Source organism: Heptranchias perlo, chromosome 20, assembly GCF_035084215.1.
Source record: "Heptranchias perlo isolate sHepPer1 chromosome 20, sHepPer1.hap1, whole genome shotgun sequence".
In the NCBI taxonomy this organism is placed as follows: Eukaryota; Metazoa; Chordata; class Chondrichthyes; order Hexanchiformes; family Hexanchidae; genus Heptranchias; species Heptranchias perlo.
Window position 1 is genome coordinate 17,873,766 of NC_090344.1, and position 25,174 is coordinate 17,898,939.

The 25,174-nt window shown below is 44.1% G+C and overlaps 2 non-coding genes across 2 annotated transcripts; both read left to right on the forward strand.

Moving 5' to 3' along the window:
* The first annotated feature begins 5,333 nt into the window (after nucleotides 1-5,333).
* On the forward strand, nucleotides 5,334-5,407 carry trnat-ugu (transfer RNA threonine (anticodon UGU)). The gene has a single exon. It is a non-coding gene; the product is annotated as a tRNA-Thr (tRNA).
* A 6,989-nt stretch (nucleotides 5,408-12,396) lies between these two features.
* Nucleotides 12,397-12,467, forward strand: trnag-gcc (transfer RNA glycine (anticodon GCC)). The gene has a single exon. It is a non-coding gene; the product is annotated as a tRNA-Gly (tRNA).
* The last annotated feature ends 12,707 nt before the right edge of the window (nucleotides 12,468-25,174 follow it).

Genomic DNA, 25,174 nt, shown 5'->3' on the forward strand with positions numbered 1-25,174 from the left:
GAATCGTTTTGCATTGTGCACCAATGAGCAACTTGGGAACTGGAGTCGGCCATTTGGCACCTCGAGACTGTTCCGCAATTCAATGAGATCATGGCTGTTCTGTGACCTCCCTCCATAAAACCGCCTGAGCAACATATACCTCAATTCCTTTGGTTCAAAAAAACCTATCAATCTCAGGTTTAAAATTAACAATTAAGCTCGCATCAACTGCTGTTTGCGAAAGAGAGTTCCAAACTTCTACCTCCCTTTGCTTGTGGAAGTGTTTCCCAACTTCATTCCTGAAATTGCTGACTCTAATGTTTAAGCGATGTCCCCTCGTCCCAGGCACCCAACGAGCAGAAATAGTTTCTTTCGAACTACCACAACAATTCCCCTTAATATCTTGAAAACTTCGACAAAATCAGCCCTTAACCTACCAAATTCCAGGGAAAACAACCCGAGTTTGTGTAATCTCTCGTTGGAATTTAACCCTTGGAGTCCAGGTATCATTGTAGTAAATCAACACTGCACTCCCTCCACCGTCAATATATCCTTCCTCAGGTGCGGTGCCCAGAACTGAACACAGTACTCCAGGTGTTGTCAAACCAGAGCTTTGATTAGCTGTAGCATAATGTCTATTCTCTAGTATTCTATTCCTCTAAATAAAAAAGGCCAGCATTACATTAACCTTTTTGATTATTTTCTGCACCTGTCCATGACCTTCTAATGATCTATGTAGCTGGACCCCTGAGTCCCTTTGGACCTCCACAGTTTCGAGCATTTCATCATTTAGAAAGTATTCTGAAATATCCTCCTCAGGTCCAAAGTGGATGACCTCACACTGGACTAAATTGAAATCCATTTGTCAGTTTTGCCCATTCATTTATTATATTAATGTCTCTGTAATATTGTTCTTCCATCTGCACTGCGTACAATGCTGCCCATCTTGGGGTTATCGGCTAACTTGGATATGTGGCGTTCTATCCTGTCATCTAATGTCAATGAGGCCGCCTGAAGGTAAATTCACATCGAGCTTCAATCTCCTCATCAGCTTGAGACATTTATTTACTTCACATGCGTTTCGCCTTGGAAAGTTCCGCACTCTCTCCTCTGGATCTTAAAAATGCTCTCGATATAATTCAATTCGACCAACAGCAACACTGAAAAGGTATCAGAAGCCAATTGGTGACTTTTCACAAAAAGCCTTGTGGTTGTCAGGTTCGTCGTGGATTCGAACCCGGGGCCGTTCGTATCATTAATCAATATAATCCCCCAAGTGAGAATCAAACCCCGAGAAAAACAAACCACTGGCTGTGAGACAGCCAGGATCAATGTCCGCTGCCTCCCACAGCCGAGCAGCCAACTTTCAGGCCGTTTCTGTCCATCCCATCTCGTTTTCTATTCTGGTGTACAGCAATATCAACTTGTGCACTTACTATTTTAAGTCACTAATATTAGTCTCCCTTTACCAAATGGTTTTGACTGTACGACCTGTATTATCAAGTAAGACGTTTCAGAATTAGTTGCTCTGAAACTACCATGCTTGGGAGGATACTGAGAGGTGTAGATCAACACAGGGACGTTTGAAGTGCATGTCCACAGATCGCTGAAGGTAGATGGACAGGTAGATAAGGTGGTTAAAAGGCATACCGGATACTTTCCTTAATTAGCCGAGGCATAGACTGCAATAGCAGTGAGATTATGCTAGAACTGTACATAACATTAGTTAGGCCACAACTTGAGTACTGCGTGCAGTTGTGGTCATCACATTACAGGAAAGATGTGATTGCACTGGAGACTCGTGACTCCCCGAAACCTTTCTAACATCGACAAGGCATAAGTCAGGAGTGTGATGGAATGCTCTCCACTTGCCTGGATGAGTGCAGCTCCAACAACACTCAGGAGGCTCGACACAACCCAGGAAAAAGCAGCCCACTTGATTGGCACATCATCCACCACCTTAAACATTCACTCCCTCCACCACCAGCGCACCGTGGCTGCAGTGTGTACCATCCACAAGATGCACCTCCCAAACCCGCGACCTCTACCACCTGGAAGGACAAGGGCAGAAGGCACATAAGAACACCGCAACCTGCACGGCCCCCTCCAAGTCACACACCATCGTTACTTGGAAATATATCGCCGTTCCTTCATCGTCGCTGGGTCAAAATCCTGGAACTCCCTTCCTAACAGCACCGTGGGAGAACCTTCACCACACGGACTGCAGCGGTTCAAGAAGACGGATCACCTCCATCTTCTCAAGGGCAATTAGGATTGGGCAATAAGTGCTGGACTTTCCACCGACGCTGACATCCCATGAATGATTAAAAAAATGTTCGGATTTCCTTCAGTCTGAAACAGAATGTTGCTGGTTGATTAATGGCGATTAGAACGAGTATTCGTCTTTTTTACAGAGTTTCATGAGTTTTGCGAAATTAATACAATAAACTATTTTGTAAAACTTAATTCCCTGAACGGGAATCTGACCCGCCTCTCGCACTGAGAGCATTTGTAGACGGCAGCTATCATCTGAGTTATGCCAATATGCATTTACACAGTGAACTTTTCGTCGTGCAGTAATTATCACGCACTAAATAACTCCGGTTCGAAACCGAGCGGAAACATTTTGAAAACGTTATCCACCAACAATTAGTGAATATAAATGAAGCAAGAATTCACTCTGTAGTTAAATATGAAAAAAAACACAACACCTCATAGAACCTCTGCACAGTTCTACACAAACTCAAGCATTACAGAGATACCGACAGTGTCTCTCCCTCACTCCCGTTTCCTGCCCTAATGGTGCAGAAAGCCCCTCTCAAAGCTGCACATTGCGACTGTTTTCAGTTGATTTGTGAGAGATCATGAAAGAATCCTGCAGCGCTGCGTCGGTTAATAACTGCAGTTCTAAACAGCACTGCATCCATCAGTTTTCCGATTTCGATGTTCCCCAGCTCCCGGATTGAGTGAGGCCACGACAGCAACAACATTCAGGCCGCCTGTCCGGCCCCGCTCTCTCCAATCACACGTTGCTGGCGGAAAGAAGCGAATGCCGCCGAAGAAAGCGCATTTCTGTCCATTCCTGGGAAACAGGATACCACCGAAGCTTTGACAGCACATCGCAGGCACCGTCTGTCCCGCAGTTGTTGCTCCGCTGCAAAGACGGAACTTGCCAGCTGTTTCAAAATTTACAGCCTGGACCAGACTTTGAACCTTCAGATCATTTTCGGGTTTAAAAGTCCGATGTTCTTCCGATTGAGCTACCCGGACTCGCGATTGGAAAAGTTTCCATTATGCAGATTCCTGCACTATGAATTATCCCTCGTTGACGTCGAACCATGATGAGGATCCCTTTTTGAAAATTCTCAGTAACGTGTTGAGGGGATTCCTTGTTTCTGTTGAACATGATGTAAGAAACGTGGAGTGCGAACTTGTGAGTTTACAATTCTGTTTGTTTGTGCCAAATGTCTTGTCAATCGTTAGCACCAATTAAAATAACACTTTACCCAGTGGCTCAAAAGCTAAACTTGTCCCACACGGGAGTTGGAAAAGGCCTCTCGACCTTTCAGCGTATTAACATCTGTAAACTGAATAGTTTCACCCGTTACACAGTGACACCAGGCAGCAGATTTCCCTTCCAAATTTTCCTTCCAAATTTTCCTCACACGAAACTTCCAATCGACGAATATCCACTCAACGAAAAGAAGATTTGTGTGTTTGGTTCTTTAGATTTACGGACCTCGTGGAGGCCGCTTTGCCATATCAGCTGTCGTTAATCGCCCCCTCTTCCCTTATAAACAAGTAAACTCGCACCTGCTATTGCAAGACGGTCGGCCAGAGGAACTCAAGTACCCACAAGTGCCTACATTGGAACACTAAGAAGTAGATGCCTTATGGAACATGCCAGTTGCACCTTGAACTCCGGTCAAAATGCTCGGATTGGAATGTTTGTCTATCCAAGGTGCGACTCGAATTCATAACCTGGGTATTTCTAGAGTCCTCTAATTACCGCAGACTGACCGATTGCACCACAACCTTATACACCCAGAAACGCTACTCACTGTGATATCTAATTTGATGCTAGCGACAAACGTGGCGATACGGCTTCCTATACCTTCACCTACGTTATTTATACATATAGTCAAAAGCTAATGCCCCAGCACTGATCACATCCTGCCAATTTGAGTACATACCTTATTATTCTGGCTCTCTGTCTCCCACCTTCTAACCAACTCCGAACCCATTTCATTAGGTTGCCTTAAATTCTACGCACACTCATTGTTGTTCACAGCTTCTTATGTGGTACCTTATCGAATGCATCTGGAAGTGAATATTATATAACACCCAAGGAAACTCCATTATCTACCACGTTAGTTACACCTTCAAAAAGTTCAACTAGTGTTGTTAGACTTGACTTACCCTTTACAAATCCATGCTGGCTCTCGTTGATAACTTCATATTTATCCAAGTGTTCAGTCATTATTTCCCTAATAACAGATACTGGTAACTCCCCCACAACAGACTTCAGACTAATGGGTCTTTAATTTCTAACTTTATCTCTCCTACCCATCCTAAATAATGGAGTGAGAGTGACAATGTTTCAATCAAAGGAACAATTCCTGAATCAAGAGTCTTTTGAACGATCATGACTAAAACATGTACAATTTCCTCGCCTATTCCTCTTAGTCCCCTGGGATGGTAACCATCAGGTCCTGGAGATTTGTCTATCTTTCGTCTCATTATTTTCTCCATTACCATTATTTTACTTATTCGAATCCCCTTGATTTATTTTCAGTTTTCCCCGTGTCTCTGGTATGTTAGCTCCATCCATTTCTGTGAAGACCGATGAAAAGTAAATATTTAGCAACTCTGGCATTTCCTGATTTTCAATTACAATATCACCTCCATCTGTCTTTAAGGGGCCCAAGTTACTCTTAGTCACCCTTCTTTCTCTTAATATACGTGAAAAAACCTTGATTGTTGTCAATATTTTCCCTCACAAGTTTATCTCCTTTTCCCTTTTTGGACCTCTTACGATTTTTTAGTTTCGGCACCATAATAAACAACACTTCGCTGTAAAGTTTGGGTCAATAGTTGTCCAATGTCAGAGCGAGAATTGTCTGAACCCCTAATTTATTTAATGTAACAAATACAAGCACACATAATCATCCGTGTATCAACGCACTGAGGGATACATAAAGTTAAACACAGAGAGAAATGCAGGCGAAATTGGGATGCACAGGTAAACGGACAAGCGAAACAGACAAAGATAAAACGGTCTGAACCCCAAACAGACAGTAACGTGTCGCTGATAGATATTAGTGAGAGGAGGTGGGCGAACAATGATATCAAGTGGCGCTGTGGCTTAGTTGGTTAAAGCATCTGTCTTGTAAACAGGAGATCCTGGGTTCAACTCCCAGCAGTGCCTTCCGTAATTTATTATTTTCACCTAATTTGTGGAATTAAACGACAAAATAAGAGTGTGGAATTTGTATTTGTTCAAGTTTCAGGAGGAAACGGATATCAGAATGACTGATCAAAAACGCCCTTTCATTGTACAGACAGACCTCTCATAGAATGTGTCCGTAACACGTTAATTTATTTGTTTTTGGGCTCGTTGGGGTTGTGGCATAATTCACGATTTGAGGTTTAAACCCGGAAGTGGTCCTAATTTTGACCGAGACTTGTGATCTTGACCTGCGGTGCAAACTTTTGCAAACAGAAAATAGAAAATCCCCAAATCATTCCACCTGAATCCCCAGGCCCGGATGAAATATATCCCAGGTTGTTAATAGAAGCAAGAAAGGAAATAACGGATGCTCTGACCATCATTTTCCAATCATCTCTGGTTACAGATGTGATGCCGGAGGATTGGAGGACTGCTAAAGATGTACCGTTATTTAAAAAGGGAGAAAGGTGTAGATCGAGTAATTACTGGCCAGTCAGCCTAACCTCGGTCAGGCTGAAGGTATTCCATTAAATCTACACTGTACTTCCTCCACAGCCAATACTGGGAGGAGGGGACTCTTGACTGACAAGCCTCAGCTACATCAGGAGAGGGAAACTGACCCTCGGTCTCTAATATTCCTGGGATGTGCTACTTTTGAACAAAAAGGTGAGTGTCTCTATACCTTTAAACTCGCTGTCTCACTGCACATGTATTGAAAGTGTTTCGTAGGACTGTGTGTGAGTGTCTCTATACCTTGAAACTCGCTGGCTCACTGCACATGTATTGAAAGTGTATCGTAGGACGGTGTGTGAGTGTCTCTATACCTTGAAACTCGCTGTCTCACTGCACATGTATTGAAAGTGTATCGTAGGACTGTGTGTGAGTGTCTCTATACCTTTAAACTCGCTGTCTCACGACACATGTATTGAAAATGTATCGTAGGACGGTGTGTGAGTGTCTCTATACCTTGAAACTCGCTGTCTCACTGCACATGTATTGAAAGTGTATCGTAGGACGGTGTGAGTGTCTTTATACCTTTAAATTCTCTGTTTCACTGCACAGCATTGACAGTATATTGTAGGATGTTGTGAATGGGACGAGGGTCAGTGGGGCGAAGTGCAGCCGATTGGGAGCAGCGCCCGTTTGCCGGGTGAGTATTGCACGGTTATCTTTCTCTCTCCCCTCTTTCTTTCTTTCTTTCTTTCATCGCCTTCTATCGCATCCTTTCTTTCACTCTCTTTTCATTCCTCTTAATTCGTTCTTTTTCTTTCTGCCTCCAACACCTTTGTCTGTATCCTGTCTTTGTTCTCTCATGTGTCTCTGCTGAAAGATCCAAAATTCAGACCCGCCGCTTCTTCCAGATTTTTTTCCTTCCACAATCATGGTCCATTTCATTGAGACTTTACTGCGGCCTTACCGACTCTAACATTCACTTTCACATTCTTATGTCTTTAAGTTTGCTCCACATCGACCGCTGTTTCTCGGGGGCACATGTCCCGTTCGCACCAATGTTCATTTGTGCCTTGAAACATTCCCACCTGCGAGACTGCTCCAGAGACAAGCTCAAAGAAAGCAGGGCTGGCATTCGGAAGGACAGCGGCATAATTCTCGTGAAATTTCCATGGCGTATCTTGTGACACGGGGGATGTTAACTGAAGAACTGGGTTTTGTTTCCATGGTCGTTGGCGCTTTTCCCCGAGTAGTTGATGTGCGGGAGAGACGGGCGGCGCTACATCGCTGCGAATGACGTCTGAAATGTGCACTTTTGGCAATCTGGGCGGTGCAGGAAGATCGGAAATGTTCCACTTGATTTTAACAGGTCTGTGGAAATGTCCGATTGAAAAGGAATGAGGAGAAATGCAAAGAGCGGCAGTGGTGAAAAAGTGTCGATTACAGGAGGTTGGCCGTGAGTGAAAGGTCCTTTGAATGTCCGGCGTGGAGGGGATTTTGTTCGGAAACGACAGACTTTAAAGCGCGTGGGGAAAGTAAAGTGCGAGATGCGTCCTTTGGTCAAATTGGGTGTATTCAGGAAAACAGCCATTGTGAAATCATAAAAATGAAACCAGAAAATGCTGAAAACACTCAGCAGGTCAGGCAGAACCTGTGGAGAAAGAGCTAGAGGTAACGTTTCAGCTCTATGACATCTTTCAGCCGCAACGAATCGATTGCCATGTGGGACAGTGGCTTAGTTTTCGAAAATGTTAGATTTGATCTCTGATTTGCAAGGTTTCGAATTCCACCGCTGTAAGAATTTACTGGCGCTGTTCAGTTTGGTCTCTTCACCAAAAATCCTTCTTTTCTAAGAAGTGCCTTTCCGCATTGCTGGCGAACATCTGTTTGCTCAAATCAGCAAAGTCAAATTAGCACCTAAACTGTTTCTTGCACGGAGGTGTTGGGAGTGTAAGGTGTGATCTAGGTGAATTATCAATCAAAGTGCACAATGGTCCCCTGGGAAACCGAGTATCTCTTATGGTCAGCATAATATAAAAAATATGTACAATAATTACATATTCCTTCTTTCCCTCACACTAGGATTTATTATCAGGGAATGTACATGACCAGGTCGATTGATGTCACGCTCCGGTCGTTTAGCATCGTCTCCTACAAATAGAATAGAAGCATAGAAATGTTACAGCACGGAAAGAGGCCATTCGCCACATTGAGTCCGTGCCGGCTCTCTGCAAGAGCAATCCAGGAAGACCCACTCCCCCGCCCTGTATTTTTTCCTTTCAAATACTTATCCAGTTCCCTTTTGAAGGCCATGAATGAATCTGCCTCCAAGACCCCCTCGGGCGGTGCATTCCACATCATAACCACTCGCTGTGTAAAAAAAGTTTTTCCTTCAACTTTGGTTCTTTTGCCAAAGACCTGAGATCTATGTGCTCTGGTCCTTGACCCTTCCGCCAACGGGATCAGTTTCTCTCTATCGACACTCTTCATGATTTTGAATACTTCTATCAAATCTCCTCGCAACCGTCTCTGTTCGAAGGAGAACAACCTCAGCTTCTCCAGTCTATCCATGTAACTAAAGACCCTCATCCCTGGAATCTTTCCAGTAAATCTCTTCTGTGGGAGATTACCATTACCATGGCATTACCATCGCCGAATCCCCCCGAGTAACATCCTGAGGATCACCATTGACCAGAAACTTAACTGGGCCAGCCACATAAATACTGTGGCTGTCAGAGCAGGTCAGAGGCTGGATGTTCTGCGGTGAGTGACTCACCTCGTGACTCTCCAAAGCTGTTCGACGATCTGCAAGGCGCAAGTCAGGAGTGTGATGTAATACTCATGTGATGGTCATCGACCTGAAACGTCAACTCTGTTTCTATATCTAAAGATTCTGCCTGACCTGCTGAGGATGTCCAGCATTCATTGTTTTTATTTCAAATTGGCAACATAACCAGTATTTTCATTTTGAATAAAAGGGATTTCGCAGGTTTCCTCATGTGACGAGGTGGCCGAGAGGTTAAGGCGATGGACTGCTAATCCATTGTGCTCTGCACGCGTGGGTTCGAATCCTCGTCGTTATTGTGTTTAAGTCTTCTTTCCCTCATTCAGTCTGTCCAGCAGGTCTGGTGAAAGTCCCATCCTTCTCGAAACGGCGGGCAGAGGTTTTTGCGTTGTTTGCTGAAATCAGCAAAAGTTCCTTCCACGAACGTGTTGAAATGAGAATGGTCGCGAAGTATCAAAGAGAAAAGCGGAGTCATTGTAAAAGGAGCAAACCTTATGGTCAACGTAAGAAAAACTTATGTACCATAATGATGATTTATGTCCGGATCATTCCGTGCCTGTGTCTGTTTAAAAGGGATGTGCTGTAATTCCCGGATCATTCCGTGTCTGTGTCAGTTTAAATGGGAATTGCTGTCAGTCTCGGATCATTCCGTGTCTGTGTCACCCGATTTTCTTGATACCTTTTTCCTTCTGAACTGAAATGACGATCCTCTCTCGAGAAGAAGTTTCACCGCCAGCTTCGGGCAACTGGTAGGAAAAATATCAAAAACTGATGAGACCAAGTTCATTCTGATGAGCTTCCATTCCAATCTCCGCACTCTATCCCCCATTCAGTCCCACCCCGCCTGGACATTATAATCTGCGATATTCATCAGGGAATAGAAAAGCCGAATTTCACGGTTAAAATTCTCCTCAACTCCCCTCTAGTTCTTTTGCCAATTATTTTAAATCTATGACCTCTGGTTACTGACCCACTTGCCAGAGGAAGCAATTCCTACCTACTTGATCTTTCAAAACCCCTCATTACTTTGAATACATCCATTAGATTCACTCCTTAACCTTCTCTGCTGTAAGTGGAATAATTCCAGCTTCTCCAATCTCTCCACATAACTGAAGTTCCTCAACCCTGGTATTATCCAGGTCAACCTGCTCTGAATCCTCTTCAATGCCTTTTCATTCTAAAGTGTGGTGCCCAGAACCGTACAATATATTCCAGCTGAGCCTAACCAATGATTTGTAATGGTTTAGTATGACTTCCTTGTTTCTATATTCAACGTCCTATTTACAAAGCGAAGTACCCCATTCGCTTGCTTAACCGCCTTATCTACTTGCCCTGTTTTGTGAATATGCACCCCAGGTCCCTCTGCTCTTGCAACCAGCCATAAATGGTTCTTCTTCCAAAAGTGCATCACTTCAAACTGATCTGCGTTAAATCTGTCACGTGACTTCCCGTTTCACTAGTCTGTCTCTGTCCTCCTGAAATCTGCTACTATCTTCCTCACTATTTGCTCCGTTGCCAAGTTTTGAATCATCCGCAAACTTCGAAATCGTACTCCCTATTCCCACATCCAAGTCATTTATAAAAACAAGAAAAGCAATAGTCCGAATACCGACCCCTGGGGGATCACACTGCATATTTCTCTCCAGTCAGAAAAACATCCGTTCACAACTGCTCTCTGCCTCCTTCCCTTTAGCCAATTATGTGCCCAGGTTATCACCTGCCCTTTAATCCCACGTTTCCGAATAAGTCTGTTATGTGTTAATTTCTAAAATGTGTCCTGAGACTAGCTGTAGCCCCATAATTTTATTCTTAAGCAATGAGAATACAGATATTAAGACCGAGTGATAGATCGGGTTCATTTCCATTACCGGGAGGTGACGGGACCCGAGGAGGGGAATTTCCATCTGGGGTTATATTTTCCGAAAGCGGAGACGAAAAATAGCAACGCTCATCCCGTCGAAATAAAGCAACTGGACTGAAGATCCGACAGCCTTGTCCCATCCCGGGTTTTCAGACCCGGCCGTTCAAGGAAGCCTGATAAGTCCATCAGGGGAAACAGAGAGAAAGAAGAAACGCAGACAGAGATAGAGAGATGCATGCAAAGAAAAATAGTATAAATGTCCAAATTCTGTGATTGAGCAGAATTTAAAGTACAGGTTAAAATAAATTCAGTCTCATGTCGTGAAATCTTTTAGGTGAACAATGGGCTGGATTATCCTTAATGCTCTGAGGGAGTAAACACTGCCTGGTAACTTCAGCTCTTATTTATTTGAGCATTTCACAGTGGCGATGTGAGGTGGTTTCAAGCCCCCATTGAATTACACGGCTATGCTTGACCCACTCCTTACGTAACCCACAGGAACTGCACGGCAGTGGAGCAGACTGCGTAGGGTTATCACGGGAACTCTGCCAGACTGCATGTTCTGGACATGTACCCAACGCTACACGTGCAGCCTGCAGTTGTGTGTGCATTAGTATTTCAGTGTTAGTATCTTCGCCTGCCGGTGGGAAATCAGGGATTTGGTTCCAGTCCAATTCAGCATCCTTTACCTTTTGTATTCTGTACCCGTGAGATCGCCTGAGTTGGGATAAATTAATTTGCCGGCTTCAGTCAGTACAACTTCGAGAAAACTTGTCTTCATTTCGTCTCAGTGTGTTGCGTGGACAAACCCTCTGCATTCTGTCCTCTGGCGCTCAAACATTCTCTGCTGGAGATAAGTCAAAACCGCTGAAAAGCTGTGAGAAGCCAATTGGTGATTTTTGACCAAAAATGGGGACACAACGGGACTGATCCGGCACTTGAACCAGTGAAACTCCCTGAGCGAGAATCAGACCCAAAGACCAACTGGCAACAGAGCCGTGCAGCCACTGTAAAATTTCGCTGCCTTGAAGCCGATCCACCATCCTTTCAGAACGCTCTGTCCCTCCAATCTCGCTTTCTTGTACGATGTACGATGTAGAGCAACATCAGGTTGTACACGAATTATTTCACATCGACAATATTAGCCTCTCTTTATCAAATTCGTTTTGAATGTACGACTTGTATTTTCAAGTAACACTTTGCAGAATGAATTGCTCTGAAACGACATTGTCATCTGTCTCGGCATCGTCATAGTTTACACTCTACCATAAGTATACTTCACTCAAATTGCTGCTTCCATTCACTATGAGGAGCGAAGAGACATAAATGTGGGTACATTAGCTCCGAATTTATCAGCTGGGTTCCACCTTTACTTGTCCAACCGCCTCAATCTTTTTATTCTTTCCCCTTCTCTGCTGGTTTTGCAGTTTAGATCAGAATTACATCGGGGACAACACAGAGAGACAAGAGTCAGAGACAGGGGGAGATAGAGAGATGCACGAAAAGAAAATAAAGAGTATAAATGTCAGGTCTTGTAAACTAGCAGAATTTAAGTTACAGATTGGGAGAGATTCCTTCTCGGGTCTTGAAATCTTTCAAGAGAAGTTTGGGCACCCAATCAAAAGCACCGGCCACGCTGAAATATCTGTCATGCTGAGCGAGAAATAAATGCGGTCAACTAACTCCAATTTTTCTATTTCAGCATTGAAGAGATCTTTAAACAGTGACGCTGCGAGCAGAATTCAAATCGAGGGAGAAAAACACCATTGGAATTTTGAGACCAACGCTTCAATCACTCGGCCATCCCAACAGCAAACGGCATGTTCGTTCAGAGATCATTTCAAATGGAAACAAGCAAGGCAGCCTTTATGAGCATTGGTGGTTCAGGGGTGGAATTCTCGCCTGCCACGCGGGAGACCCGGGTTCGATTCCCGGCCAATGCAGCAAGTTTTTGCATTCTGGACCATGCGGAACTCAGGAACAGGAGTGGGTCATTTGGGCACCTCGAGCCTGTTCCACAATTCAATGAGATCATGGCTGATCTGTGACGTAACTCCATATATGGGCATTAGCCGCACATCTCTTAACACCTTTGGTGAACAAAATAATTTCAATCTCAGCTTTAAAATCAACAATTGAGCTCGCATCAACTGCCGTTTGCGAAAAAGATTTTCAAACTTCCACCTCCTTTTGCTGACAGAAGTATTTCCTAACTTCAATCCCCCCATCCTGGACTCCCCAACCAGCGGAAATGGTTTCTCTCCATCAACCCCATCAGTTCTCATTAATATCTTGAAAACTTCGATCAAATCAGCCCTTAATCTACTAAATTTCGGGGAATATAGCCCTAGTTTGTGTAATCTCTCCTCGTAATTTAACCCTTGGAGTCCAGGTATCATTCTAGTAAATCTACGCTGCACTCCATTCACGGCCAATATATCCTTCCTAAGATGCGGTGCTAGAACTGAACACAGTACTCCAGGTGTGGTCTAACAAGAGGTTTGTATCGCTGTAGCATAATGTCTGTCCCCTTGTCGTCGAGTCCTCGAGATATAAAGGCCAGCATTCCATTGGCCTTTTCGATTATTTTCTGTACCTGTCCATGATATTTAATGATCTATGTACATGGACCCTATGTCCTTTTGGAACTCCACAGTTTCGAGTTTTTCTCTATTTAGAACGTATTCTGATCTATCCTTTTTAGGTCCAAAGTGGATGACCTCACACTTGCGTCAATTCAAATCCATTTGCCACAGTTTTGCCCATTCATTTATTATATTACTGTCTCTCTGTAATTTTATGCCTCTATCTACTCTGCTTACAATGCTGTCCATCTTGGTGTCATCAGCAAACTTGGATATTTGGCTCTCTATCCCATCATCCAATATCAATGAGACTGTCTGAATTGAGATAAATTCACAGTCAGCTTCAATCTCCTCATCATCTTGAGACATTTTATTTACTTCACTTGTGTTGTGACATGGAAACTTCCGAACTCTGTCCTCTGGAGCTCAAACATGCTCTGGATGTAATTCAATTCTACCAACAGCAACACTGGAAAGATGTCAGAATCCAATTGGAGACTTTTCACTAAAAGCAGCGAGACAGCAGGGCTCGTCCGCGATTTGAACCCAGGATCTCTCGCATATCAATCAATAAAACCCCCGAAGCGAGAATCATATCCCGAGACCAACGAGCCGCTCTCACTGTGCAGCCAGTGTAAACGTTCACTGCCTCCGACAACCGCTTGGCCATCCTGTCAGACCTCTTCTGTCCATCCAATCTCGTTTTCTATTCCGGTGTGCAGTAATATCAAGTTGTACACTAACTATTTCCAGTCACCAATATTGGTCTCCCTTCACCAAATTGGTTTCGACTTATGACTTGTATTATCAAGTGAGACGTTCCAGAATTAGTTGCTCTGAAACCACATTGCTTGGGAGGATACGGAGAGGTGGAGACGAACAGCGGGAACTTGGAGTGCATGTCCACAGATCACTGAAGGTAGCAGGACAGGTAGATAAGGTGGTTAAGAAGACATTCGGGATACTTTCCTTTATTAGCCTAGGCATAGGATATAATAGCAGGGAGGTTATCTGACAACTACATAAAACACTAGTAAGGCCACAGCTCGAGTACTGCGTACAGTTCTGGTCACCACATTAGGGGAAAGATGTGATTGCTCTAGAGAGGGCCATGATGTGGAGATGCCGGTGATGGACTGGGGTGGACAAATGTAAGGAATCTTACAACACCAGGTTATAGTCCAACAATTTTATTTTAAAATCACAAGCTTTCGGAGATTATCCCCTTCGTCAGGTGAATGAGTGAAAGGTTCTCAAATTGCATATCTTATATTAGGCTGGGACAGCATCACACCAATCAAAAGGTGTCGTTGTTGTTCAAACAGGCCAGTCACGGAGAACAGTACGTCCCAGTACACTGAATAAACATTGTGTCAATTACACAGACAGAGAGAAAGAGACACAAATGGCAGAGAGAGAGAGAGAGAGAATATTAAAGGGTACAGAGGAGATTTACGACGATGTTGCCAGGAGTTGAGAATTTTAGCTATGATGAAAGATTGGATAGGCTGGGATTGTTTTCTTTGGAACCAAGGACATTTAGACTCTTATTGTCCAAGTAGCATGCGGCCTCCTTGTTCTTTCTACCAAAATGCTCCACTTCACCCGCATCTGCATTTAGATTCATTTGCTAATTATACACCCATTTTGCCAGTTTATTAATGTTTTCTTGTATTTGGTCGCAATCTTCATCAATATTATCTATATCCCACCCCACCCACCCACAGCCCCCCGCCCCGCTAATCTGGTGTCATCCGTAAATTTTGAAATTGTACTTCCGATTCCCGAGTCCAAATCGTTTATGTAAATTGTGAACAGTGTCCCAGAACCGACCCTTGTGGAACACCTCATTCCACCTTATACAGTCTGAGTAGCGACCCTTAACCCCTGCTATCTGTTATAGAGCAGTGATCAAGAGCAACTTCTTTACGTAGGGAGTTGTGAGACTGTGGAATTCACTTCCACGGTTAGTGTTTGGGGCACACAGTTCTGTAATGACAAGTGGTCCTCATGTTTTTATCCAAGACAGGCCTCAGCCCAGTCATTTACTCCAAATGTTGATGCAATGGTTCAAGCTAAGAGGTGCCAGGTATCGGGAGCTGCAGTAGCAGTAAATGAAACCCAAATGCAAGTAAGCACCAATATAGTCCATCTTCATCTATTTCTAGTTTACAACTTTTGTTGAATGTGGCCCAGGCCAAGTGCCAGGATATCGGATCGGGCCCACCATAGAAAATGAGTTTCGCACCCCTGAGATAGACAATGTGAACCGGATTACCCTCATCCACTAATCCGGTAACTTCTTCAAAAAACTCAAGCAAGTTTGTGAGACACGACCTTCTTTCCCAGAAGCCGTGTTGAGTATCTCTAATGGCTCCTTCTCTTTCCCCGTGATCATAAACAGCATCTCTTCGGATCCCTTCAAGCATCTTCCCTCTGATCGAGGTCACACTGATGGGCCTGTCATTCCCTGGCTATGATTTGTCCCCGTTAATGAAAATGGGAACTACGTGAGCTACCTTCCAATCTCAGGGAACAATCCCTGACTCTATTGAGCTGTTGAAGATACAGGCAAGGGGCTCACAGAGCACCCGTCCCATCTCTTTAAACACCCGGGGGTGGATATCATCTGGACCTGGAGCACAAAGTATTTTGAGATTTCATATATTATCCAAGATCACATCCCTTTCTATTTTAATATTTATGATGCTATTGTCGACAGCACATCCCACAGCTGGAATCTGAGCATCATCCACAGGAGTGTAGACTGATGAGAAATAGTCATTTAACAGCTCTGCCATAGCCCGGGAATCTGTCCTGAACTTTCTTTCAGTGGCCCTTATCCATCTTTCATGGTCTTCTGACTCCTGACGCAGCTGGAAAAGCTTTGACTATTATTAAAATTGTGCACCATCTTCTTTTCCAAAGATCTCTGAGCTTCTCTAACGGCTGCTTTTGTCTCCCTTGATTGTGGGTGATATTTGTCCCAATTCTCCTGTGAACTGAATTCATCCTGGCCTGACCTGAGTTAAATGTAAGACAGTTCGGGGACTCAGGAATCATTCACCCAGAGACCCACACTGACAGGTAAAACCCCAGACGGTTCCTTAGTGAGGATTCCTCTGGTTCCTCGGCATATATTTGTCAGGATACTGAAACCCAGCTTTCTTACAGTCCACTCCTGGAGGCCCGACTCCCTGAGCCTGCAACCTTCAGCAGGGTCAGTGGTGGAGTTCCGCAGCAGGAGTGATCCCAGAGTAACTGTCGGGATCGCCCCCACCCCGTGAATGGTCAGGGTCGTGTATCTTTCATTATCCTGGTGTCGAACACAAAGACATCAATAAAACAGGGAATTCTGGAAACACACCGCAGATCCTTCTTTACCTACAGATCAAATGCCTGTTGTATAATTGTACCAGCAGTTAACAGGCTCATGTGAATTACCTCTTCTGCTATTTTATTGCACGCTTTAACCCACTGATTTTAAATGGGTTTATTTTCGCCTTCCTTAATTGGTGGACTCAGGACTGTCACACAAACAATTTAAATCTTCATAGAATAATTACCAGTTATTTTTAGACTGGAGACTTAAACCTGCCGTTTCACTTCCAGTCAGGAATCGATCACAGTTTTACACCAATCTCTGATTTGACAGCACTTTTCCAGCATTCACCATTGTCCTTCTTGACTCCATTGGAAAGGACCCTTCTGTTCCGTGCCTAGGAGATCTGAACCATGAAAGAGAGCAGCTGGGACACATTTCTTACACACAAGATAAACCCGCACGGCGACTTTACTGTCAGTGAAGAGAGACGAGAAAGACCAAAGTTCCGTTTGCCCCTCTCAGTGTGGCCCTGAAGGACTGTGTCCAGGTTGAAGTTCTGTTCCCACCGGACGATCCTCCCCCCAGATTGTCCTTTCTGAGCTCCAGTCAGGTGATGCTAAACACTCAGGTGGGAAAGACCAAAATCAACAATAAAGAGTTTAAAACAAAGCTAATTGATTTAACAGATATCCAGAATATTAAACTCCAGCCCAGTTATAGGGGTTATTGACATCAGCAGAAACAAACCCCAACTGTCAGAATGAACATGGTTCAGTCCAGGATGGGATTAACAGCAGAATCCAACCCCTGCAGTCATATGTGAACTCGCTGGTGTCTCAGCACGTGTGATGACTGAGTGAATCCCTTCCCACACACGGAGCAGGTGAACAGTCTCTCCCCAATAGGTGTCAGTTGATGTGTCAGCAGTTCATTTCTGCTTTTGAAGCTCTTCTCACAGTCACTGAGTTTATAGGTCACTCAATAGTGTGAACAAGTTGATATCTCAGAAGGTGTGATGACTGAGTGAATCCCTTCCCACACACGGAGCAGGTGAACAGTCTCTCCCCAGTGTGAGTGTGTTGGTGTTTCAGCAGATCATTTGTGCTTTTAAAGCCCTTCTCACATTCAGAACATTTAAAAAGTCTCTCCCCAGTGTGAGTACGTTGGTGTGTCAGCAGATTCCTTTTGATTTTTTATCTCTTCCCACAGTCAGAGCATTTAAAAGGTCTCTCATCAGTGTGAACTCGCTGGTGTCTCAGCAGGTTGGATGACTGAGTGAATCTCTTCTTACACACAGAGCAGGAGAATGGCCTCTCCCCAGTGTGAATTCGCTGGTGTCTCAGCAGGGTGGATGACTGAGTGAATCTCTTCTTACACACTGAGCAGGAGAATGGCCTCTCCCCAGTGTGAACTCGCTGGTGTTTCAGCAGGTTGGATGACTGAGTGAATCTCTTCTTACACACGGAACAGGAGAATGGCCTCTCCCCAGTGTGAATTCGCTGGTGTCTCAGCAGGGTGGATGACTGAGTGAATCTCTTCTTACACACTGAGCAGGAGAATGGCATCTCCCCAGTGTGAATTCGCTGGTGTTTCAGCAGGGTGGACGAACGAGTAAATCTCTTCTTACACACAGAGCAGATGAACGGCCTCTCCCCAGTGTCACTGTGCTGATGTCTCAGAAGTTTGTTTCTGCTTTTAAAGCTCTTCCCACAGTCAGAGCATGTAAAAGGTATCTCATCACAGTGAACTCGTTGGTGTGTCAGCAGGTGGGATGACTCAGTGAATCACTTCTTACACACGGAGCAGGTGAACGGCCTCTCCCCGGTGTGAATGCGTCGATGAATTTCCAGCTGTGACGGGTAATTGAATCCATTCCCACAGTCCCCACATTTCCACGGTTTCTCCGTGGTCCGGGTGTCCTTGTGTCTCTCCAGGTTGGACGATCAGTTGAAGCCTCCTGTACGGTGTCTCCCTGCTTTGAATGGTGCAATGTTTTTTCAGGCTGTGTAACTGGTTAAAGCTTTTTCCACAGTCAGTGCACTGGAACACTCTCACTCGGGTGTGTGTGTCTCGGTGCTTTTCCACTCACACTGATGTTTGAAATCTTTTCCCAAAGACAGAACAGACAAACATTTCTCCTTCCACATTCAAAGGCCGATGATATTCAGGTCCTGATGAATCGAGTGACTCTGTCAGATCTTGACATGGTCTTTGGTTTGAGTTTCCTGTCTGCAAATCCACCCCTTCAAATACCCTGTAAAAGGAGTTTATAAAAGTTATCACTGTAAGTACAGGAAACAAATTTAGAACAGACAATTCTAGTTTCTATGGAACATTCTTTCCTCTCTTGTTCCTCAAAGCTATAAATCCCCATCCCACACACTCTCCCTCCTCCTTGAGCTGAAATCCAAACCCATCGCATCATCTTTCAGTGGTGCTAAACCATGAGTGAAAGGGTGAGAGAGTGAATGTGAGAGAGTGAATGTGAGAGAGTGAATGTGAGAGAGTGAATGTGAGAGAGTGTGAAAGAGTGAATGTGAGAGTGAGCGTGAGAGAGTGAATGTGAGAGTGAATGTGAGAACAGCAGTGCGCTCGGTGTGGAGAATGAAGTGGGGCATGTGGATCATGTTTCAGTGGGGCAGCAGTGATCATAATCTCATTGAGTTTAGAACAGTTATGCAAAAGGACAAGGGACAGTCAAATGTGAAAGTTCCTAACTGGAGGAGGGCTAATTTCAGTGAGTTAAAAAGGGATCTTGTCCAGGTGGATTGGAATCAAAAATTGGCAACAAAACAGTAATTGAACAATGGGAGGCCTTCAAGGAGGAGTTGGTTTGAGTACAGAGTGGACAGATTCCCACGAGGAGGAAAGGAACGGCCTCCAAAGCTAGAGATCCCTGGATGACTCAAGGTGCAGAGATCGTTATTTCTCCTTCATTTACAGACACTCCCTGACCGATCACTATTTCTCCTTCATTTACAGACGCTCCTTGACCGATCACCATTTCTCCTTCATTTACAGACGCTCCCTGACCCACCATCACTTCTCCTTCATTTATAGACATTCCCTGACGGATCAGCATTTTTAACTTCATTTACAGACTCTCCCTGACCGATCACCATTCCACCGTCATTTCCAGACGCTCCCTGACCGATCACCATTTCTCCTTTGTTTACAGACGCTCCCTGACCGATCACCATTTCTCCTATATTTACAGACGCTCCCTGACCGATCACCATTTCTCCTTTGTTTACAGACGCTCCCTGACCGATCACCATTTCTCCTTCATTTACAGACGCTCCCTGACCGACCACCAATTCTCCTTCATTTACAGACGCTCCCTGACCGATCACCATTTCTCCTTCATTTACAGACGCTCCCTGAGAATTCCCAGTTTACACCGCGCATGCGCGGGCCCGCGGCCTTTTGTTGAGAGTTGGTCCGGAGCGAAACGGGAGAAACCGGAAACCGGCGGGTAGTGAGGGGGGGATAATGTTCACTGTTTTATATTCGGGTCTGGGGCCGCACTCGGGGTTTGTGAAGCCTGAGCCTGGGCCTGAGCCCGGACCCGGGCCCCGGGGTTTATTGATCCTCTTGCTCCGATCCTCTCACCTGCACCGAACGCGCTCCTCCCGCAGCCTCGACTGGCCGCGCATGCTCAGGACACACTGCTCGATAATGAGTCAGACTGCGCCTGCGCACTGTGCTCCACTGATTCAGATAGGGCACAATCTCTACCGCGCTGCATGCTGGGTGGTACTGCCGCCATTGCTTATCTTAATCTCTGGTCGAAAAGCGAAAATATTTGAAGCAGGGAGAGCCCGTTTGGATCAAGGATAATGAAATAAACTGAAAGCCCAGCCCTTCGTGCCATTTAAACCGGCACAAACACACGGCATAGAAGCCCCCCCCCCCCCATACACACACACTTTGGTGAACTCCAGAAAATATTTTATTCGGTAACTTGTATTAATTTCGTTTTATTAATTGTTGCAACTGACGGGTTCAATTAATGTTTATTTTCCAACTGCACCTCAGAACCGTCAGTTTCTCCATTCATCCCGCCATGGTGATTAACGAGATATCCGGACCAAAAGGAGCAGCAGGAATTTATCGGAATTTCCTGTAACGAGTGGGGTGCCACAGCGATCAGTGCTGGGGCCTCAACTTTTTACAGTATATAATAATGGCTTGGATGAAGGAACAGAGTGTCTTGTGGGCAAATTTGTTGATGATACAAAGATAGGTGGAAAAGCAAGTTGCGATAAGGACACAAAGTGACTGTAAAGAGATATTGACAGGTTAAGCGGATGAGCAAAAATTTGGTAGATGGAATATAACGTGGGAAAATATGAGGTGATGCACTTTGGGAGGAAAAATAAAAAAGCAAAATATTATTTGAATGGAGAAATATTACAAAATGCTGCGGTACAGAAGGATCTGGGTGTCCTCGTACATGAAACATAAAAAGTCAACATACAAGTGCAGCAGGTAATCCGGAAGGCAAACGGAATATTGGCCTTTATTTTGAGGAGGATGGAGTATAAAAGCAGGGAAGTCATGCTACAACTGTACAGGGTGCTGGTGAGACCACATCTGGTGTGCTGCGTACAGTTCTGGTGACCTTATTTAAGGAAGGGCAGACGTGCATTGGAGGCAGTTCAGAGAAGGTTCACTCGGTTGATTCTGGGTATGGAAGGGCTGTCTTATGAGGAAAGATTGAAGAGGTTGGGTCTATAATCATTGGAGTTGAGAAGAATGAGAGGAGATCTTATTGAAACATACAAGATTCTGAGGGGACTCGACAGGGTAGATACTGAGAGGTTGTTACCCCTCATGGGGGAATCTAAAACTAGGAGGCATAGTCTCAGAATAAGTGGTCGCCCGTTTAAGACGGAAATAAGGAGGAATTTCTTCTCCCAGAGGGTTGTGAATCTTTGGAATTCTATACCCCAAAAAGCTGTGGAGGCTGAGTCATTGAATACATTCAAGGCTGAGTTCGACAAATTTTTGATTCGCAAGGGAGTCAAAGGATATGGGGAAAGGGCGGGTAAGTGGAGTTGAATTAAACATCAGGCTCGAGGGGCCGAATGGCCTACTCCTGCTACTATCTCTTATGATCTTATGGGCTTGTGGTAAATTGACTGGAGGGATGAGAGAACAGTTGGTCCTCCAACTAATCGGAGTGTGTGAGGGGCGTGAGTTGCGGCACCGAATGGGCGGGTCTAAGCCCAGATGTCCTCATTGTCTGAAGCATCATTTTAAAAAAATAATTTATCTTAAGCTCCAGGAGCAAACTCGACCTTTCTGTTGTGGCTTGAAACAGATGAAACCAGATGAGGTGGAGCAAACATTTCAACATTTGTTGGATAAACACATTAATTAAGAATAGCCAACATGGATAATTTGAGATATCTCGAGTCTACCGTTAAAGGGAATGTAGTGGATGTTGTGCAGATGGATTGTGAAAAGACATTTGATAAGATGCCGGACAGGAGGCTTGTTGATAAAATTAACACTCACGGTATTAAAATGAATGCGGCAGTGTGGATAGGAAGTTGTGTAAAGGCCAGAAAACAGATAGTAGTGTTTAATGGATGTTCTTCAGACAGGACAGAGGTAAACAGTGGTGTCCCCCAGGGTCAGTGTTGGGACCATTGCTCTTCTCAATATAGAGAATGATCTGAGCTTGGGTATGTGGGACACAAGGTGAAAATCTCGAGATGAGGCCAAAATTGGCAGCGTGGGGAACTGTGAAGAGGAGTCAGTGACGTCATTGTGACGTCCACAGGTTCGGAAACAGGCAGGTGAAGTTTAATGGAGAGAAATGTGACGTCATACATTTTGAGAGGAAGAAAAATGAGATGAAATGTAAACTAAATGGTCAAAGTTTCAAGTTGAGGAGCAGAGAGACTTCGGGGTGAAAGATTCTAACTGATGCATTGTCTTATTAATTGACAATTCTGAGAGTCAGCAACTTTAATTCCTTATTAAGAAATATATGAGCAAATTCTCTTTCCTCTACCGCACCAGAGTAAAGATGCAAGTCCCCCGTGTACACGAGATGATCCCGCTGGATAGAACCTCAGGCATCCTGAGCTTGATCTCCAGTGTCTCCACTCCCGACTGCCCCTTACATCAGTATCCTTTCACTGTTATACCCTGTAGTGATCCATCTCTGGCACTGGAGCTGGAACTTCCCTAATCTGTGGTTTAGAAGGACACATTGCTTGGTTCCCAGCAGTTACTTTTCTTAGTAACGTTCTCATGACCCCTAAACTACCATGTTTACTGTTAATTAGAATCAGCGACGCCCACATCCCGTGAACGAATAAAAAAAAAAAATTACGGCACAGAAAGAGGCCATTCGGCCCGTCGTGTCTGTTCCTGCCGAAAAAGAGCTATCCAGCTTAATCCCACTTTCCAGCTCTTGGTCTGTAACCTTGTATGTTATGGCAATTTGAATATATACCCACGTACTCTTGAAATGCGATGAAGGTGTCCGCCTCCACCACCCTTTCAGGCAGTGTGTTCCAGACACCACAACCCTTGAGTGAAAGAATTTCTCCTCAGCTCCCCACTAATCCTTCTACCAATCACTTTAAATCTATACCACTGTTTATTAACCTCTCTGATCAGGCCCCTCATAATTTTGTACACGTTAATTAAATCTGCCTTTCGCCTCCTCAGTTCCAAAGAAAACAATTCCAGCCTATTCAATCTTTCCTCTTAGCTAAAATTCGACAGTCCAGGCAACATCCTTGTAAATATTTCTTGCTTCGTATAAAATGTCTGCTATTTGAAAGTTGTGACATTGATCAAAGTCTGCGTTAAGTTTTCTTGCCATTTGTGTCAAGATTTGGAAAAGTTCTGCTTCCTAACACATTAAATGTTGCTGACCTTTAACTGAAGCTCACAGTGTCCGAACAGTCACTGTAATCATTGGCCTCCATCTCCTTAACAACACTTGCTGATCACAGCATAGTTTCCTTCAAATTGAATCCCAGTGTGAAAAAATGCACAATTTCAAACACGTGCAAGATTGGAAGGAGAGTGCGACTGGGGATAATTGGCTTGGATCAGTGATCTCTTCAGCATTAAGACATTCATTATCTGAAAAAAGCACGGAGATGAGATTTTTGTCCTTATTTATCAGTACAGAAAAGAAGCAGAGAGTTGAGATCCTTTTCACCTATACGTCACATTCTGTTGGGGGTTCAGACTGTTTTATCTTTGTCTATTTCGCTTGCCCGTTTACTTGTGAATCCAGATACTGACTGCGTTTCAGGCTGTGTTTATCTTTGTGTATCCATCAGTGCGTTGATGCACGGATGAATATTTGTGCTTGTGTTTATTTGTTACATTAAATAAACTAAAGGATCAGACAATTCTCGCTCTGACACTTAAGCAAATTTCACAGCGAAGTGTTGTTTATTGTGATGCTGAAACTAAAAAAATCATAAGAGGTGAAAAAAGGGAAAACGAGAAAAACTTGTGAGGGAAATTAAGGACAAGTCTCAAGGTTTTTACACGTGTATTAAGAGAAAGAAGGGTGACTAAGAGTAATGTGGGACCCTTAAAGACAAATGGCGATGATATTGTAATTGAAAATCAGGAAATGGCAGACCAGCTAAATACTCGAAAAGGATGAGGATAATATACCAGAGACACGAGGAAAACTGGAAATAAATCAAAGCGATTCAGTGTAAGTAAAATAATGGTAATGAAGAAACTAATGAGACTGATGATAGACAAATCTCCAGGATCTGATGGTTACCACCACAGGGGATTAAAAGGAGTAAGTGAGGAAATTTTACAAGCTTTGGTCATGATCTTTCATAGTGTCATGATTCAGGATTTGTTCCATGGATTGAAAAAATGCCAATGTCATTCCATTATTTAGGAAGGGGAGGAGAGATAAAGTAGGAAATTATAAACCTATTAGTCTGATGCCTGTTGTGGGGAAGTTCCCCGTATCTGTTATTAGGGAAAGAATGACTGAGCACTTGGATAAATATGAATTGATCAGAGTGAGCCAGCATGGATTTGTAAAGGATAAGTCAAGTCCAACGAAACAAGCTGAACATTTTGAAGATGTAATAATGTGGTGGATAATGGAGTGTCTATGGGTGTTATATGTACATTGACTTCAAGTGGCATTCGATAAGGTACCACATAAGAGAGTGTTAACACAAATGGGAGCACATGGAAATTAAAGTAACCTATTGACATGGGTAGGGAGTTGGTTTGGAGGTAGGAGACAGAGAGTAGGGATAATGGATCTGCGCTCAAATTGACAGGATGTGATTTGTGGTGTTCCCCAGGGATTGGTACCGGGGCATCAGCTTTTTACTGTATGTATAAATGAGGCATATGAAGAAATAGAGAGCCATATATCCAAGTTTGTCGACGACACCAAGTTAGGTGGCACAGTGAGTAATGTCGATGGCAGCATGAAGTTACAAAGCGAAATTGATAGATTGAGTGAGTTGGTAAAACTGTGTCAGATGGAGCTTACATAGAATTACATAGAATGTACATCACAGAAACAGACAATTCGGCCCAACTAGACTATGCCGGTGTTTATGCTGCAGACGAGCCTCCTCCAACTCCTCTTCATCTAACCCTATGAGCAAACCCTAATAGTTCTTTCTCCTCCATGTGTTTACTTAGCTTCCCCGTAAATGCATCCATGCTTTTCGCCTTAGCTACAACTTGTGGTAGCGAGTTGCACATTCTA